The sequence below is a fragment of the Leopardus geoffroyi genome, chromosome D3, assembly GCF_018350155.1.
Source record: "Leopardus geoffroyi isolate Oge1 chromosome D3, O.geoffroyi_Oge1_pat1.0, whole genome shotgun sequence".
NCBI classification, from domain to species: domain Eukaryota; kingdom Metazoa; phylum Chordata; class Mammalia; order Carnivora; family Felidae; genus Leopardus; species Leopardus geoffroyi.
Window position 1 is genome coordinate 30,169,473 of NC_059339.1, and position 16,693 is coordinate 30,186,165.

General features: G+C 38.8%; 1 protein-coding gene and 2 long non-coding RNA genes across 3 annotated transcripts in view; 2 read left to right on the plus strand and 1 right to left on the minus strand.

Moving 5' to 3' along the window:
- The window catches only part of LOC123588119 (ankyrin repeat domain-containing protein 26-like), a 289,757-nt gene that overhangs the window by 82,162 nt on the left and 190,902 nt on the right, over window positions 1–16,693 (plus strand). The window lies entirely within an intron of this gene.
- Window positions 1–16,693, minus strand: part of LOC123588127 — a 60,450-nt gene that overhangs the window by 30,602 nt on the left and 13,155 nt on the right. The window lies entirely within an intron of this gene.
- On the plus strand, window positions 793–14,267 carry LOC123588123. Its single transcript, XR_006707713.1, has 3 exons — window positions 793–803; window positions 12,823–13,831; window positions 14,221–14,267. It is a non-coding gene; the product is annotated as an uncharacterized LOC123588123 (long non-coding RNA).

Sequence of the window (16,693 nt, forward strand, 5' to 3'; positions counted from 1 at the left end):
GATGGAATAGTATAACTTTTGAAATTCAAGGACCGATGTTACCAACTGTCTGTCAATTGAGAATATTAACAAGTAAAACCCTACCATTTATTACCCCAACATCATCTCATCTCAAATGTAACATGTCCAAAAACAAAACTCTTGATCCCTTTCTGCCAACAAAAATCTGTTTCTCCAGTGTCATCCAGCTTTGCAAATGGCATCACCAATCACCCAAAAATGTTTGCTTAAGCCAAAGGCTTGGAAGTTATTCCTGACTCCTTTTTTAATTTCTCTGATACCCAACATCCAATTTATCAGCAAATTCCTTTCGCTCTACCTTTCCCAATTATCCCCAATCCAAACACTTCTTCACTCCTTGATCTCCTAACACTCTGGGGCTAAGCCATCATTATTTCTAGCCTGATCTACAGCAGTAGGTTCCTAACTGGTCCCCTACTTCCCTTCTTGCACCTGATATTTAGCACCTGATATTCTCCACACAGCTGCCAGAGTAATCCTTTTCAAAAATGAATTCGACTATTTCACTTCCCTGTCCCAAATCTTCCTCTGGCTTCCCATCACATTAGACTAAGCCCAAGTTCCTTCTGTGGCCTACAGGGCTCTACATGATCTGGCTCTTGCTTACCCCTCCAGCCTAATGCTCACTCTTCCGCTGCCTCACTCGGCTCCACCCAAACATACAACCTTCCCATCCTGAGAGCACACCAGCACACACTCACTCCAGGACTTGACCTGTGTGGGTCCATCTACTTGGACTGCACTTCGGATATGCTCTTGGCTCACAATCTGTCTGTTTTCAGGTCTCTTCCCCCGTGACTATGTCAGAGAGGCAGTCTCTCATCACCTCCCTAAAGTAGCATCTATGTCACTCTCCAACCTAGTGGTTCTCAAGTCTGGCTGTACATTAGACCTACCTGAGGAGTTTAAAATCCAGATGACCAAACTGCACTCCAGAGCAACCAAAATAGAATCCCTTCAGCTGGGACCAAGGCATCAGCATGTTTTAAAGCTGCCAGGTGTTTCCAGTGTTGAGCCAAGGTTGAGCGCCACTGCTTAAACTCCTGACACTGCTTCATTTTTCTTCATAGGCCTTATTACTATCAACAGAACATGTATTTGTTTGCTTTCTGGAATTCGCTCTTGTGTTAAGAGACTTCCTGTGTTTCCTTCATTGCTAACACCTTAAGACCTAGAACAGTTTCTTGAAAATTATAAGAACTCTTAATTAATTTCATAAAATTTCTCAAAACTTTCATAAAAGGGCATTCCCCTCCACCAAAACAGAAAGAAGGTAATCTCAGAAAGAAAAAGATCGTTCTTTCCAAGAAAGAAAGTTTGAGTTTATACTAATTTTTTTAACTCTGAATTCAAAAACAATGTGATGTTACATTGTGTGTCATGTAATTATTTTCCTTTAAATGTTTCTTTTTTGAGACAGAGAGAGACAGAGCATGAACGGGGAAGGGGCAGAGAGAGAGGGAGACACAGAATCGGAAGCAGGCTCCAGGCTCTGAGCCATCAGCCCAGAGCCTGACGCGGGGCTCCAACTCACAGACCGTGAGATCGTGACCTGAGCCGAAGTCGGATGCTCAACCGACTGAGCCACCCAGGCGCCCCTCCTTTAAATGTTTCTAATATGTGAGTCTGTATTCAACATTGCAAGAGAAGTAGAACTGAAATGTCCAGCTTATTCAGTTACTTTTTTTTTTTAAGTTCATTTTTTCATTTTGAGAGAGAGAGAAAGAGTGCATGCATGAGCAGGGGAGGGGCAGAGAGACAGAGAGGGAGAGAGAATCCCAAGCAGGCTCTGTGCTATCAGCACAGAGCCTGACTTGGAGCTCAAGCCCACGAACCATGAGATCATGACCTGAGCTGAAACCACGAAGTCAGACGCTTAACTGACTGAATCACCCAGGTGTCCTTGCTTTACTTCATTTTTATTGCTGTATCTAAAATGGAAGCAACACTCACTACTAGTTTACTAAGCTTGAGACTGTCTCCCAAGATATGAAGAGGAGCTCAAAAGATAGATCCCACTCTTCACTGTCCAAAGTTTAGGGCTTAGAGCCAGGTATGAGTGATGACTGGGTGTTGGAGGGCTCTGTCATATCTTTCAAGCCTTGAGTAGTCAAACAGCTGGGACTATTCTTTCTCTTGGTCCTGGGGGAGGAGGGGTGTGAATTTTGGGGAGTGGAGGAGGCAAGAGAAATGGGTGTAATCCTTCTGAGTACACAGTTATCGAGGAAGAAAAGCACACTCCTCACCATCTTAAAGGGGAAGCAAGTATCACATATGAGCAAAGCCTAGTACTGGCTTCCATTAATGTCTTCAGCAAGGAAGAAACTTTCTCTTCTACTCCCACCAGCAGAAAGTGGAACAGGTAAAGCTGTTTGCATGGAGCTTCATCTTCTAACAGCTGTGAATATCTTATGTCATGAGAAAGCCCAGATAGAAGACATGAACAGACATTTCTCCAAAGAGGACACACACATGGCCAACACATACATGAAAAGATGCTTAACATCACTCATCATCAGGGAAAGGCAAATCAGAACCACAATGAAATGTCACTTCACACCTATGAGAATGGCTAAAATCAAGAACACAAAAAACAAATGTTGGTAAAGATGTGCAGAAAAAGGAATCCTAGTGCACTGATGGTGAGAATGCAAACTGGTGCAGCCACTGTGGAAAACAGTATGGAGATTCCTCAAAAAATTAAAAATAGAACTACCATATGATCCAGGAATCACACCACTGGGTATTTACCCAAAGAGTATGAAAACACTAATTCAAAAAGATATATACACCTTTATGTTTATTGCAGCATTATTTACAATAGCCAAACTATAGAAGCAGCCCAAGTTTCATCAACAGATGAAACAATAAAGAAGATGTGTCACACACACACACACACACACACACACACACACTGGCATATTACTCAGCCATAAAAAAGGAATGAAACCCTGATATTTGCAACGAAGAGGATGGAGTATTATACTAAGTGAAATAAGTCAGTTGTAAGAAGACAAATACCACATGATTTCACTTATATGTGGAATTTAAGAAACAAAACAAATGAACAAAGAGAAAAAAAGACAGAGACAAACCAAAAAATAGACTCTTTTCTTTAATCCTTTTTTTTTTTTTTATTAAGTAAACTTTACACCCAAGATCAAGAGTCATGTGCTCTACTGACTGAGCCAGCCAGGTGCCCCCCCAAAAAACAAACTCTTAAACTGTAGAGAACAAACTGATCATTACCAGAAGGCAGGTGGGTAGGTAGATGGGTGAAATCGGTGAAGGGGATTAAGATTAACACTTAATCATGATGAGCACTGAGTAATGTGTAGAATTGTTGAATCACTATATTTAATACCTGAAATTAATATCACACTGGATGTTAACTATACTGAATTTAAAATAAAATAAAATAGGAAGCCCAGTGCCATCGTGTAGCTCTGAAAGGAAGAAAGGGTGTCCTCAACTCCTGATTAAATTGGGCATATCCCAATTAGAGGAGCAGGGCATTTTTCGGTCCTTGGATAATCTGTCTTCCATCTAGGCTGTATCCTGGGGAAATGAATTTTTAAACAATTTGTCTCTTCTCAGTATCTAAGATAATCTCAGGAGACAAGCTAATTTACCTCACCAAAGGAAAAACCAGTTCAGAGGGTTCTTTCAACCATTTTCTATAGGGTTTGTTCATCTGTTTTTTAATAGCAATACACAGACTACACTCCACTTATAAATTTCAAACTACATAGAATTAAATTGTAGAAATTTGCCAATTCTACATTATCCATTCATTCTTCAAGGGCAACTACTATCTGCAGTTTGGGGTGAATCCTGGACATTTTCTATGTATATTACACAGACACACACACACACACACACACACACACACACACACACACATATAATTACTTCCTTCATTCTATGATGCCATCAAATGTAAAACCCAGGACTAAACTGGAACCATTCCCTGAGGCTACAGTCCTTTCCTACTGACCCTTTGCCCCAAAGGTAGGCACAGGCAATCCTTCAATTCTCTACAGTAAGAGTGATTTTAGGTCCTTTATCTCTGCAACAAGGGTTTCTCTAGGGTCTTCTATACTTTTCTCAAGCCCAGCTAGTAGTCTTATGACTGTTGTTCTAAGTTCTTGTTCCAATATATTGCTTATATCTGTTTTGAGCAAGTCCCCGGCTGTGATTTCTTCTTGACCTTTCTTTTGGGGAGAATTCAACAAAAACAGGTCAACACCAAGACCTATCATAGTGAAACTTGCAAAATACAAAGAAAAAGAGAGAATTCTGAGAGCAGCTAGGAGCAAAAGGTCCTTAATCTACAGTAAGACTGAGAGACCCAGGAGGCAACTGTTTACAGAGCAGTACTGATGTTCCAAGGGAAACTGGCAGGAATTACATAACAGTCAAAAATGAAACTAAACTAGATATTGCACATTATTGCTCTGGGATTAGACAGCCCAGGTTCATATCCTAGCTTTTCTACTCACTAATGGTACGACACTAGGCAAATTACCTAAGTGTCTCAATTTCCCATTGGTAAAAGGGGGATAATAACAGTACCTACCTTTAGTGTTATTCACAGGATTATATTAAATACATGTGAAGAGCTGTGAGCTACACTGGGCAAAAGTGCTGAGCATGTATTAAATTTTAGCATCTCTTCCTTAAACCCACAGCTTATACCATAAGGCAGGAATCAGCAAACTTTTTCAGTGAAAGGCTACATAGTAAATATTTTTGGCTTTGGGATCCATATGGTCTCTGTCACAACTACCCAGCCCTGCCATGAGGGAAAGGAGTCATAGGCACTATGCAAATGAATGGGCATGACACGTTCCAATAGAATGTGATCTGTGGACACTGAAATTGAAATTTCATGTAATCTTCACATGTCAGGAAATATTATTTCTAACAATGTATTTGTCAGCCATTTTTAGGTAAAAAACCATTCTTAGCTCCTGAGCTATACAAAACTAGGTGGTGGGCTGGGTTTGGACTATGGGCTGCAGTTTACTAACATTCTGCTTCCCCCCCCCCCCCCCCACTACCACAGGATCTCCTTACTGGTTGCTTCACTCACACCTTGACTCTGCGAGGCCAATGACCATGCATATCAAGGCTCCCCTGAGTCTTCTCTTTTCATGTCCCCAGTTTCCTGTTTGCCCATTTTTCTTCCATAGGAAAAACGCAAAGTTCAGTAATACGCATGGACCCTCTGTCTCAGTCTCCAAGCTCTGAGTTTTGGGCCCTAGCCTCACCATTGCAAATTAGAGGGGCCAGGGAAATAGCCACATAAGTTGTAGAAGAAACCCTGCCTTCTATTAGGGAAATATGTACACCTATAGCTATAGTATACCTATATGATAATTATTGCACTATACTTAATTGTTTGAGTCTACCAATTTGTTTTTCTTTTGTTAATGAATATTTGTATTATATTGTTTCCAGTTCCAGGTTTTCGTTATTACAAAAAATGCTGCATTTCTCATATAATCCTCAAATTCTGGGAGATGGGAACTTTTCTCTTTTTTTTAACAGATGAAGAATGGAGAGAGGCACAGGGAAATGAAGTAACTTGCTAAGCTTATTTATGCATGTAGGATGTGGAAAAGGCAGAATTCTAATCCAGAGCCTATGTTGTTTACTACCTTCTGTTGTCTTTCTGCCAAAAAAGGGGAAATATATATTAACCCTTATTTAATAGATTAAGTAAGATGTTGGAGGGGTGCTACAGAGAGTGCATACCAGGGGTTTTGGTAATGTTGCACATACTATTTCCTCAGCTTAAGTCATGGATTCATAGGTGTTTATTTTTGTGCTTCTTAATTTACATTGGTGTTGCATATGCTTTTTCATATGTATCATCCATTGCACAATGAAAACTATAAAAAAAATCCTGGTACCAGGGCACTTGGGTGGCTCAGGCAGTTGAGCACCCAACTCTTGATTTTGGCTCAAGTTATGATCCCAGGGTTGTAGGATTAGCCCTGCAGGGAGCTCAACGCTGAGCATGGAGCCTGCTTGGGATTTTTTCTCCTTCTCCCTCTACCCGTTCCTGGCCTGTGTGTGCAAGTGGGCACATGTGTGCTTATTCTCTCTCTAAAATAAATAAATAAATAAATAAATAAATAAATAAATAAATAAAATAAAAAATAAAAAATACTGGTACCAGTATAAAGATATGTGGGTAAAATCTAAAGACAAGTTCTTTAGATTGGTTCAAGGTTTTTAATCCATTCCAACATGGCTGGGGAAAGGAGAGATTGGAATGGTGATTTAGGAACCCATGAAGAGCAAATCTCGTTTGGTCACATAGTGGCCTCCATGAGAATTGTTTATCTGGCACCCTTTTCCAAGAACTGCCCTTTTCCCAAAATTCATGGTTAGAGTGAGAGGCACTGTGACCCCAATTTTGAGACATAGTTGGTTGGGCCAAGAGTGGTTACTTGAGCCAAGACGTTGTTTCTGTGAACACTCATTTCCTGACCTCAGCCAATTAGTCTATAAGTAGACACATGACTCAGGCTAAGCGAATTAGTGTCCTTTCCCAGAATCTTAGAACTGGAATTGGGAATCTATGGAGATTTAAACTTAGACCTGCTAGTAGATTTTTCAACAAAGATTCATTTGCATTAGAAGAAGGAAGCCAAGGCAGACAGAAAAACAGGTAAACCACAGGAGTTTTGATGGCATTCAAGGCTTGGTCCCAGATGTTCCCAAGGCGAAGCTACATCCCGGACCTTACAAGCTAAGTTGTTTTGTAAGGTCCACAGTATATATTTCACAAATTCTTTTTTAAGTACTTTAAAAAAAAAAGTTTCTTTCACTTATACCTAACAAAGATGTAATTCCTTTGTCAATGAATCGACAGGTAGTGCTGTAAAAGTTACAAAACAGCAATCGAGGTAATGAGGACTGTTTCTTTGATGGCCACTGAAAATGTAATAGGTTATAGACCCAGGACAAGTATTTCTACTCAACAGTCAAAGGAAAGTACAGTTAGCAAACCAAGAAGTATAATCTATTTAGTTATGACGTAAAAACAAAGGTCAAGTCACCAGAGTTGCAGAACTTCCTTTGCTTAAAAAAAGAAAAAAAAAAAAAGAAAAGAAAAGAAAAGAAAAGAAGGAAAAAAATTGAGAAGAAAAGTAGGAATAATGGATCCCAATTAGTAGGAATAAACCATTGGAACTCTCCTTTGTATAACTTCTCATTTTATGTAAAATAAAAGAGGTAGACCAGGTAACGCCCTAGCTCTTCACTAGCTCTAACATTTTTTAGCTCTGTTAAAAACACCAGTGGTAATTGATAAATGTTTGAAAGTCCTGCAAATATTATTTCCATATGGAACATAACTGTCAAAAATGGAGGTCTTAGCTGACTTAGTTCCAATGGCAAAATCAGACCAAGTGCTTCAAAATATTCTTTACAGGTTAGCTAACCAATTTGTGTTAATGACAAATTCTTACTAGCTCTCAGATGTGATTTGTGAAGTATAAGTTGTAGTTTATGCTTTTTAGGTACTAAAAATACATAGAAGTACTGCATAAAGATCCAAGAAAGAAAGCAAAATCAAATCCCTATCATTTCATTTCTGTATGGCTTTTAATTTAAAAGTGCTACACAGCTCAAGATCTAATTCATATTTATTTTCATTTTAAAGTTTGTCTATTTTTCATTTCACACCAGTGGTTCACTTTATCATGAATATTTTCTTCATTAGTACAATATGTGTATATATATAATTAGAATAAAGATCACCAAACATTCCAATTCAGACTACAAACTGCAGAAAGGGAAGGCAGAATGCTTCCTACCCTTAGTCTGAAGGCCTGAAAAGCACCTCAGATTACCCATGTTCTAGGAGCTTGCCAGCATGGCTGCATGTGGGGACCCATCTGTCCTTACTGTACCCCATCTTTCCCAGGGATTGTGCTGGAGGCAGACGGCTCAGTCAAGACACCACAGGAAAGTCTAAGAAACTCTTTCTAGATGAGTCCTTTTCACTGAACTGGCACAAAAGTAGAGATCAGAAAGGCATAACCAAAACAATTGCTTTCTCTATATTATAAATACTGGCATAGTTATCTTGTGGTGTACTGTGCATTTATTGAGTTTGTACAAGGTGCTAGCACTATTTTACACTCCTTAGAAGCAAGGACTCTGGTTAGTCCCCACGTAACTTGCCCAAAGTTACACACGCAAGATGTCGCCCAGCTGGGAGGTGAACACAGGTGCCTGACTACAGAGCCCATGCCACTAACTGGTGCACGATGCTACCCCCAGGTAACTGAATGTAAGGGCTGGATGTATTGCTACCAATGACACAAACATAACTTCCTGTCTTCTTGTCCTAGGTTATATTATCAGGGATTGAACTAAGCAGCCTCATTTTTTTTCAGTCTTACATTACTGCTTATAGACTCTGGTTTGTCACAATTAGTATTACATGTGCAAATTCCACACAGTAAATTTTTTTTTTTAATAGGGCTTCGGGGCACCGGGGTGGCTTAGTTGGTGGAGTGTCTGACTTTGGTTCAGGCATGATCTCACGGTTCGTGGTTTCAAGCCCCGTGTCGGGCTCTGTGCTGACAGCTCAGAGCCTGGAGCCTGCTTTGGATTCTGTGTCTCCCTCTCTCTCTCTCTGTTCCTCGCCCATTCATGCTGTCTGTCTCTCAAAAATAAATAAACATTAAAAAAATTTAAAAATAGGGGTTTAATCACAATGCTGTCCCATTTGCAGTACTGGCAAAGTGACCATCAAAGAATCTATTCTGCTCTGAAACTACTAAGTCAAAAATGAAACCCAGGGAGTCATGAGCTCCTAAACACAGGCAAAACCATGAACATATGTGCACATGCACGTTTTCCCTGTGAAGAGGTCACATGGCTTTCATCAGATATTCACATCCCAAAACATGAAGAACCACTGCACTGAAATCTCGTAAAATGTAAAACTGTGACTTCCCACATAATTTGATTACAAAGGAAGAAGGTTAGTCCACAAAAGAAAACTTTGCCTGCTTTATATAGCTCCCAGGGTAAAGTAATAAATTGGTATTGCAATTTATTCAAAAGCAAAGTTAGAGAAAAATTGAAAATGTTTGCAGTAAGGTTTACAACGAACAACTACGTTAAAATACAACTGTGTTAAAAGAAGCAACGCTGGGGCGCCTGGGTAGCTCAGTCGGTTAAGCGTCTGACTTCAGCTCAGATCACGATCTCACGGTTCATGAGTTCGAGCCCCATGTCAGGCTCCTCACTGACAGCTCGGAGCCTGGACCTGCTTCTAATCCTGTGTCGCCCTCTCTCTCTGCCCCTTCCCCGCTTGTGTGTGTGCGCGCGCGTGCGCGCGCGCTCTCTCTCAAAAATAAATAATAAAACATTTAAGAAATTAAAAAAAAGAAGCAACGCTAAGTTGATACAGTGTTAACTGTTTCATTAATAATATGTGGGCTAGAGTCTCTGAGAAATCTTTCCTTCCCTCATTCCCGAAGGGAAAAGAAATTTTAGAGATTATTCTTCTTTAGCATCTACATTTGAGTTCAAATGCATTGTTACAACAGGAATTAAAAATGTCAACTGTACATTGATAATATGATGCAATCACTTGAAGTCTTTGATAAAAAGCACTTAATGTGCATTTATTGCTGACAAATATCCTATTTTGGAAATTCAACTACAAATGTCCTGACTCCTCGATACCATGTTGCAGAATGGAGCAGGGAATGTGAGAAAGAAGTGAACTGATGTAAGATGTGATCAATTAGAGAAAACTAAAGCTCACATGTCACATATTTCTCCTTGGTATAAAAACACGTTACAGCAAAGAAAGATAATAATCTTACCCAATCCTGATATCTCTTCTCTTTTATGCAGCAAATGAGTACACATCACCTATAGTGTAATAAGGAAATTGGTTTTGAACCCTACAAAATGTGCTTTTATTAAATTTTGTGTTACAGAGAGTTAAGAATTTAATCTGTCCTAACAGTTAACAAATATAAGGATTTCACCCTTCAAGATGCAAGAAACAAAATAGAATTCACATTCTTGTTATACATTATCACTATGCAGTTGAAGTGTCTGAATCTGTCAATATACTCTAGTAAGTTGAAAGATGTCCATTGTGGTAGCCAGTAATTGTTGGGCTTGCTTTTGTAAGTGTGCTTTAATCTTAATAATGAATGGAAGACAAAAAGAAAGAAACTTTACGCCAGCCTATACAAGGAAAGGTTTTTTTTCCAAGCTGGACTACAATATTTGGTCCCGAATATACATTTAATATTTGTTAAACATCAGCATAAAAAGAGAATTATACACAGAAATACTTATGATGTATCCCTGAGACATCATTGATGAGCTTGTTTTGGACACTTATTCCACATGTCCAGAAACATTCTTAGGGTACCAAAATGACATTGATGAACAATCCAAGACCTTTTTTTCTTTACTATGCTGTTAGCACAACAACACGAAGCTCACAATTTAAAGCTTCAGGTACAAAGCCAAATGCCTAGCAAATCAAACAAGCCACTATTACAGTGATCACGTACAGTAGAAATATCAGTCTTAATCCAAAACCAAAAGCAAAGACAAAGGGGGGGGGAAGAAGAAATCTAATCCACAAACAAAAGTGGTTGATAGGAAAAACATGCAGAGCATCAATACGAACCCAGAGCCAATTAAATCTTGAGCCAAGAGTCAACTGAGGCTCATGATGAAGCAGCCAAAGAATTACCTTTTCCTTATTGTAGAAACTCGTTTGAATTAGGGCTCTCCTGACCAAGAAAACACAATCACGCATCTTCTTTTAAGAATTTAAGCTCAGTGGGTACACGCAGTCTTTAAATATAGCTCCTATTATCAATGGAAATCACAGCAGAAATATACCTGCTGTTTTCATACTACCAAACTAGATTTCCTCATTGATTAATGCTTTGAAATTTTATACTCCATTTTCTGTGATGGTGATTTTGCATTCCAAATCACCTCTCCAGAAACTCTTTCTCTTAATGAGGCATCCTAATAAAAGTGTGTGGACACATATACATGAACACACATTTTATTCTTCCTTGGCTTTTCCCTTAGCCTCTGATCTTACAATTTTTTAACCATTTCCTTAGAGCTTTCTTTTATTACATTGTCCATAACAAGACACCTGATATTCTTTCCTTTGTAACTTTCAGCAAATTTAATGGTGCTATGTGCGAACTTGGTTGACAAAAGGGAATAGGGTATTGTTGAAAAAAATTAATTTCTAGATTACTAATCAATCATTTATTTTTAATTCTCAAATAATTACTATTATTTTTTAAAAAAGGTATGGTTTTCAAATTAACTTAAATCCTCCCAAATATTTAATGGCAATACAGTGAAGAGATAAAATCAAGATTACAAAGCAGGGGAGGGGCAAAGGGAGAGGGAGAGAATCTCCCATTCAGAGTGGAGCCCAACACGGGGCTCGATCCCACAACTGTAAGATCATGACCCGACCTGAAATCAAGAGTCAAAAGCTTAACCTACTGAGCCACCCAGGCACCCCTACAAACACTCTTCCATCTTCCCTCTTACCCCAAATCCCTAGAAATGACAGGGAAAAAAACCAAAATCTATAACAGTGCTGGAGAGCAAGAGAGAACAAAAATTTCTGAGGCATTTCTAAGAGACAGAAAGGAGATGACTGACTGAGGGATAAGCCATGGCAAAAATACACACAGGAAAGAACTGCTGTGCAACTGGATGCTCTGTAAGTTTCTAAACTCAGAGAAGATGGATGCAAGATAGATGCTAGATGCATGGACCCATTTCCTCCTACTGCAAAGACCTTCTTACTCATTGTCAAGGAGCAAGCAGCTGAGGCATCTGCTCCAGGTTGGAGAAGTGAGTGTGGACAGGTAAGCCGGGGGGTGGAGGGGGGGGGAATGCAGGGAAGTGCCCCGTGTGAATGGTGTTACTCAAGCAGAACAAAGCGTTCCTCTCTAAGGTTATGGAATGAATGCCTAGCGTTCCTCATCCAGTAACATATCCTGTTCCTTCTCCCCATCGTTGGAGACAGAGCTTGACAAATACAGTACCCAAACCAAAAATTGCCAGATATAGGAGGAAAATCAGTATCATAAAAGAGATGTACCAAACTTCATTAATGGAACTAATACTGGAGGGGAAAAATGCTTAATAGAGCAAACAAATTGAGGCTTTAATAAAAATGAAATCAATATCCACGGAAGAACATCATAACTATGAAAAGATAACAGGTATTATAAAACTGCAATTTTAGATCTTAAAAATAAATATATTATTATTAAAATAAAAAGTATGTCAGCTGAATGATAGAATGGACACAAGTAAAGAACCTGTTAGTGAGCTGGAAGATCAAACTGATTACCTGGCCCTAAATGCAGTCCAACAGAATGAATGGGTAGAAAATATGAAATAAAAGTTAAGGCTTGGAAGAACGTCCCAGAAAGTCTTGCATCCATCGAATTGGAGTTCCAAGGAGAGGAGATGGAGAAAGAGGGCTGCACACAAATAATAAAAGTAATGACAGGAGACCATCAAAAGAAGTCAGTCTCCAGATTTAAAGGAACTATTAAAAATGAAGCAAGATGAAAAATGACCATAGATATTAAAAGGGTTCAAACAAGTCTCCCCAAAGTATGTCACTTTGTCACATGGACAATTTTAAGCTGAAAACAATCAAGACCCAGAAAACTCAGGAAAAGCTTTTAGTGGTCCCTTGGCTACCTAAAAGAATTTAGATGGGAATCTGGCCCAGAAAAACAGCTGTTATCAGAGATAATTTTTTTTTATCTGAATGCTATATCTGTATGGTAGGGCAAACACCTAATTACCAAAAATCTGCTCTCCTTATTGTGCTGTGAATCACCTCCTCCCCTCTGAAGCCCCAGGCTCCTATCCCATTCCTTAGCTCAGGATGGTCTATACGCAGCAACTCCTCAGCTTGCCCCTGAGTATCATATTTTCATGGCGCTCCTCATACATATGTAATTATATTTGTTTTTTCCTGCCTATCTGTCATATGGTAATTTAATTATTAGACCACCAAATAATGTTGAAGGGAAGAAGGAAATTTTTTTCCTCCCCAATAATATGTTCTTATGAAATATTACAGGAAAAGAATAAGATCTTAAAAGCCTTCAAAGGAGAAAAATAATTATCAGCAAAGGAGCAGAACCTGATTTGTATTAGATTTTATTATAGCAATACTGGATACAAGAAGTCAATAAAGCAAATTTCCAAAGTAGCCAATGAAAATAAGTTTGAATCTGATTTAAATTTGAATCTAAACAACTAAAATACCCACCAATAACAGGATGATCAGATGAGACACATTATAGTCATATTACATGCTATTATTCAGCAGTTAAATATAATGGCGTCTCTAAGACATTTTATTAGTGAAAAAGCAAGTTACAGAAATATATATGTCAATCATGGCTCAACTGGAGAAAGAGAATCAGTAAGAAATATATAATAAGAGATTTATTGCAAGGACTTGGCTTATGCAATTTTCAGGGCTGGCTAGGCAAGCCGGAAAAACATAGGGCAGGCCATTAGGAAGGAATGTGTCTGCAAATGTCAGACACAAACTGAAACTGCTTCCTCCAGACAGAATTTCTTCTTCAGGGAAGATGAAGTTCTTCTGTTCTCACGACCTTGCAAATAGCTGAATCAGGTCCACCCAGATTATCTAGGATAATCTTCCTTCCTGAAAATCAACTGGTCATGGACTTTAATCACATCTACAAAACACCCTCAAAGCAACACCTAGGTAAGTGTTGATGGAATAACTTGGAACTATATAGCCTAGCCAAATTAATGCATAGAACTGACTATCACAATCACATATATATGAATGTGTATTTACATTTGTATTATTATATAGATGCACTGTTACACTGTGTGTGTGTGTGTGTGTAGACAGAGAGTTCAGGAAGGATGCACACCAAACTGATAACAATGAAACAGAGTGAAAACCGGCAAGTTGAAAAGGGGAATGGTGTAGACTCTTTATAGTTCTAGTGGGGGGGGGTATTGATAATGAGGGAGACACATGTGTATAGGGGCAGGAGGCATATGAAAAATTGCTGTACCTTCTGTTTAATTTTTCTGTGGACCCAAAATTACTCTAAAAAATAAATTCTATTCTTTCTTTTTAAGATTTTATTTTTAAGCAATCTCTATAACCACGTTGGGCTCAAACTTACAGTCCTGAGATCAAGAGTCACATGCTCCACCGACTGAGCCAGCCAGATGCCCCTCTACTTTTTTTTTAATGTCAGATTACCTACAAAAAAAAAACAAAAACAAAAACAAAAACAAACAACAACCGGCAATCAGCTTAGTAGCAGAGATCTCATCAGCAAAAATAAATGCCAAAAGGTAGTGGGAAAATATCTCTTATGTACCTAAAGAACTCATAACCTACAATTCTATACATAATAAAGTATCATTCAAGAAGAAAGAAAATTCAACATGTATTCAATTCTGAAAAAATAAGAGTTTACTCCTCACTGACATTTGTGAAGAAATGTCACTACTGAAGAATATACATCAGCCATAAAACTGATTCAAAGAAGGAAGGAAGGAAATTCACATTTGAAAAACACAGTTAAACTAAATGAAGTACTGAGTATGAAAAAAATAACCACAATAATTTCTATGGATGTATTTAGAAAGATCAGAATTAAAATTCTAGATAATGAGGAAAGCTGATGGCAAGGTGTTTCAACTTGAAATAAAAAATTATTTGGGGCAACTGGTTGGCTCAGTCTGTTAAGCCATCCAAAACTCTGGGTTTTGGCTCAGGTCATGATCTTGCAATTTGTGAGATCAACCCCACGTTGGGCTCTGTGTTGACAGAGAGGAGCCTGCTTGGGATTCTCTCTCTCCCTCCCGCTCTGCCCCTCCCTAACTCATGCTCAGTCATGTCCACTCTCTCTCCCTCTCTCTCAAAAAATAAATACACTTTAAAAAATTATAAATATTTTTGTTGCTTTTGGAAGAGAACAGAATTAATAATTAACCTTAGAACTTGATGGAGAAATGTAAAACTAAGTTACATGTTAAAAATTTCAGAGCACCTTTTAAAGGAAACCATGAGAATTAAGAAAAACAACAGGAGCAAAGAATAAAAGTAGAAAAAGCAAGTGGGGATAAAAGCCTGGTAAACAGATAACGTAAGGGGCACCTGGGTGGCTCAGTCAGTTAAGCCTCTGACTTCGGTTCAGGTCATGATCTTGCGGTTTGTGGGTTGGAGCCCCACATCGGGCTCTGAGCTGACAGCGCAGAGCCTGGAGCCTGCTTCGGATTCTGTGTCTCCTTCTCTCTCTGCCCCTCCCCCACTTGTGCTCTGTCTCTCTCTGTCTATCAAAAATAAATGTATATAGAAAAATTTTTTAAAAACAGATGACACAAAATAGGATAAGTTCTAAGGAAATTAGTAAACTTTTGAAAATTTACCTTTAGAACACTACCTATCAAAACCTATAGAGTCATTAACCAAGTACTTAAGTGAAAACTCACAGTTTGAAATGCATTTATTATAAAACAAAAAGCAGTCAACTTAAGAAGTCAGAAAATAATTTAAAAAGTTGGAAGAAGGAAATAAAGGCAATGGAGAAATTAAATAAACAATGATCAAAGAATTTTAAAATAGAGTTAAGCTGCAAAATCAAAACCTGCTTCTCTTAAAAGAGTGGCAAATAGAAAAAAGCTTTAAAAGCCTTCCTAAGGAAAAAAGAGAGTGGGCACAAATTAATATTAGGAATGGAAAAGGGTCATAAGTACAGATAAAGAACAGATTTTTTTTTAATTTAAAAAAACACATGAAAATGTTATGACATTTTAAAAATTAACAATATAAACATATTTTTAGAAAAATTTTCAAGTTGGCTGAAGAAGAAATTTAAAACCTGATTCACCCGATAGTATCAATAAAACTGAACTGGTTGTTAAACATTTCAATCTCTTAAAGGCACTAGGACACAGATAAGTCACAGGAGAGATTCATCAATCTTTCATGAAACAGGTTATTTCTGGTTGGTTGTGAAGAGGGAGTAGGAGGACCCTAAGCTTGCCTCCCCCCCGCCCATACAACTAGACAATACTCACAGCAGTGCAACTAACCCAGAGAATGACCTGAAGACTGGCAGAACAAACTACACAACTACAGGTAGAGAAGAGGCCACATTGAAGAAGGTTGGAAGAGTGAAGACATGGTCTAGGAGCAAAACAGACCAAAGCCATACTTGGTGGAGAGGGAGCTGGTGGTGCAGACAAGGGTGTAAAACAGACTCTCACACTGGGGAGCCAACCGACGAGGGGCACAAATCCCCATAACATTGCCTTTGAAAGAGAGAGGGGCCGAATTTCATGAGCTCTTACAACCAGGAGGGCCTTAAAACCTGGAATTTTAAAAATTAGCAGGCTCCAGCCTTGGGCTCAGGGAGAGAGAGCACAATCAACAGCCCATGCAGATATAACATAGAACCAGCAGTTTGAAAAACGCAGGGTGCAGACAGGAGGAAGAGTGATTTGCTCATATCAGAATGTGGCCCAGAGAGACAAGGATCATGGAAAGACCCCTCCAAGAACAAAGGAGCAGGCAGGTGCCATTTCCCTCCCCTGCCCC